Below are 3,620 nucleotides of genomic sequence, written 5' to 3' on the forward strand. Positions count from 1 at the left end.
GCGGCCATGGCTGCCGCGGATACTGCACCACCACAGTTAAAATGGGCACGTGATAAAAGTCTGCATGCGGGAAAACTTCTAAATGTAGGGCGGCAAACACAAACGACTTAGTACACCAAGCAGGTTTTGGTATAACTTTTACCAAAAAAAAATCAGTTTAGTCTCTCATGAAACCCTTTTACATCCCTAACAGCCCGTCACACTATCTTTTTTGGTAGTTACGTGAATCACTAATCCACTATTTTCCTTTACTGCTTCCACATAACAAAACATTGTTCTGTGAGTACTACGTGCCAGCATGATTATTTACCAAATGAGAGAACTTGTACTAAAAATGTCTTATTTTGTCAGAAATAAACTCTTCCACTCAGTATCTTTGCATCATTCATACAACAAACCCAATAGATTTGATGACTCAATGCATGTAACAAAAAGCAATTGTAATGACCTGTCTTGACTTAAAACTAAAAAACATGAGGAATTTCCATTATCAAAGAGTGAAAAAATAGTAACAAAATGTTATTTCCCAAAAATCCCTTATTTGGACCTGTATCCACAACAATCTTAAAAATGGATTTCACCTTTTCTCAAAGTGGTAACTGGTGGTCAAGCAGACTTTTGGCAGCCAAGATAAACCAACATTCCTCTCCAGTCTTTCTAGACACTCCAAACTGCATGAAGCACTCACCATCGCCGCCGCCCCTAGAGCGGGAGAGCTCGGACCCGAGAGGAGAGCTCTGGGCTGCACCCTTGCCAAACCGTGTCAGCGAGTGCACCTCCAGCCGAGGGCGGGCAGTCAACGCTTGGACATCCGGAAGGTTCCTGCTTCTACCGCATCGACCCGCTCCCTTTATCAAAGGCTGCCCTCCCTCCAGCAACATCAACAGCACGCACAAATGAAAGCAGAGCAGGGGGATGGCGATTTGAGGAGGAAAATGACAGTTTAGAGAAACACAGCGGAAGCAGAGGAGCAAGACAAGACTGGAGGCCAGCCTTGTGGCCCAGCACCAGTCAGGAAGGGAAACCGGCAAATTTGGAGGAGGCAGGGCAAGGGACCTGGCCTAGGAGAGAGCACGCACCCCGCCTGGAGAGCCATGGGGATGGTGGCACACCGCCAAATTCTGCCACTTCTGACAGTCACTGGTACTGCTGCCTCATCGCCTGGTTCCCTTAGAAAGATGGGATTTCAAAGCCACAAGGACAACAAAAAAGAAGAAAAAAATAGCAGGTTCTCTCTCTCTCTCTTTTGTATGAACAAACTTGAAGAAAAAGAGACATTTAAGGAAAACAGCAGGAAGGTGGTGTCAGACGCTGGTGCCTGTTGTTTGCACTTCTCTAGAAGAGAAAAAAACAAGTGAAAGGCTTGGGGAGAACAGCACGTTGCGATTTAGCCAGGAGAACAAATCAGGTCAACTTTCAATCACACGACATGGGGGGGGTGGGGTGGGAGTGGAAAAAAAAAAAAAACACACACCACTATTAAGGTCATTTACTGGACATTATTTTGTTGTCATAGCTTCAGTATTTCATTCCCAAATTATAAGTTGCAAGTATAACAAATAGGGAGAAAAATACAAGAAATATAATATTAATATGTAATCTAATACACAAGCAGGCTCTGCTTTTTTGTGAACTCTACATGCTTCTATTCTTCTGCTTAAAAGCAAACAGCAATATAAAAAACTAAAACTCAAAATGTGACAAAACTGGCACGATTAATCTAGCAGCCAAATTTTGTATCATCTGCAATACTCATCAGCAGGTTTAAGAAAATTACGTATTTGAAAACATGAAACAAGTATTACAGAGACAACAGGAATTTAGAACATTTTTACTAAAAAGCAGCTGAAGTTTTTGTGTAAGCTTAGCTTGTTTATGAGACTGCTATGGGGGATGGGGGGGTCCTAACAACATTAGTATTCCTAATGACTAAACAGACAGCTCATCAAGACTTAACACACACATTTTGTGTGTATATAAAAGTGTGTACAGGCATGATATATAAAATTCCCTCCCCCTTAATACTAACCACTTGGATGTTCTGGATGGGACAGCCTGTATCAAACAAGGGACTAAAAAAAAAAAGAATCTATGGATGCAGAATACAAAATACCATCTAACAAGGAAGCAAAGACCATGATACTTGCCTTTCATAGTTTAATACTGGTGTTACCCCTCTTAGGCGTTATTAGTATTACAATCATTTAATAATACAATTTAATTAGAAAGAGGTAATATGCAATCTGATTATATAAGTAGAGGTAAATTAAATAGGCAATGAACTTCACAAAAAGCAATCACACACTGAGGCAATAACACACACAGCAAAAAGTGCTTTTTGTATCTCATTTAAAAATTCTAAATCTGCATCTTCAGGAAATACTTCCATTTGTATCCTATAGTAACTTTAAAACATGAAAATCCCACTCCTCATAATGGCCCTTCATAATACTGAATACAAAGGTTATAATAACAAGAATTACTCCACTTTATTCGAAGTTGAAGGTTGTAGAAAACTTTCAAGATAGCCTTTTACCATAGTTCAGTACTGTGACTAAAACTACTGAAACTAAAATGCAACACTAATAATTGAAAGCTTTCTAGAACATGTATCAAAGACACAGCAACCCCTCCCAAACAACAGCCAGCTGAAGGAATAACTGACTTAGAAAAGAAACAAGAACCAACCAAAAAACCTAGTGACTAATACTGATAAACCTACACTCCATAATCTGTAATCACCACTACCACAACTAAAACAATAAAAAAATTACTTTATGAAGATAATCACACCACCCAGACCACCAACCCTCTTCTCACCACAGTGTAAGTTCTCACCTGGCTGGTGAAGGGAACACACCACGGGGGGGAAGAGCTGGGAAAGGGAAGCAGGACACTTTCCTGGATATACCTTAACAATAACAAAGCACTTTTACTTTGAAAAGTTTCAAAACTTCTCTTAGAAGGTCTATTAAAAGATGTAACAACTGTTAAAAACAGATCATAAACCATCAAGACTAAAAGAACTTGCATAATACCTGCAAAATGTTTTCCTACATAAACTAACATAATATTTGTAAAAGATAAAAAACCAAAGCTATTTCAAAGTTACTCTATTTGTCACTAAACAAACAACATATTTATTAACAGAACTGGTTTAATTACTATGTTGTGCGTGCAGATATGGCTGGTCTTTACAATGATATCACTTAAAAAAATATAAAGCTTGCTGTAAGTCAATCAGAAAAAAATCGGCCTGTCTAAACAAATAATCATATTTTAAATTATAATTCTGTATATATTAATTCAAAAATACATGCTTCTACTGATGTTAAAGAGAATATTATTAATAATGTGTGGATTTTGTTTTTGATTGCTTTATAATGAAAATATCAACTTATTAAAGGACACTACCTCTCTCATTGCATTTACTAGGAATAAGCTAAGAAATGGCAAAGACTGCAACCTCCCTGAGGACCAAAATAGCTAAAAAGAGGGTATTAGGGCATCAAAAAAAAAAAAAAAAAAAAAAAAAAAATTGGCTGAAGAAAAGCTGCAAAATTTAGGACAAAACTGTGGAACCTATGAGAATGTAGCATTAAGTAGAAAAAGCAATACTT

The 3,620-nt window shown here is 37.9% G+C and overlaps 1 protein-coding gene across 3 annotated transcripts in view; it reads right to left on the reverse strand.

The window, feature by feature from the left end:
• Window positions 1–2,869, reverse strand: part of TLK1 (tousled like kinase 1) — a 61,183-nt gene extending 58,314 nt beyond the window's left edge. For all 3 annotated transcript variants that reach the window (XM_035896228.1, XM_035896227.1, XM_009640771.2), the window contains exon 1: window positions 2,839–2,869. The gene's annotated coding sequence lies outside the window, so the exon portion shown is untranslated. The remainder of the gene's footprint in view (window positions 1–2,838) is intronic.
• Window positions 2,870–3,620: the final 751 nt, after the last annotated feature.

This window comes from Egretta garzetta, unplaced genomic scaffold, assembly GCF_000687185.1.
Source record: "Egretta garzetta isolate BGI_Z169 unplaced genomic scaffold, ASM68718v1 scaffold16, whole genome shotgun sequence".
Classification (NCBI taxonomy): Eukaryota; Metazoa; Chordata; class Aves; order Pelecaniformes; family Ardeidae; genus Egretta; species Egretta garzetta.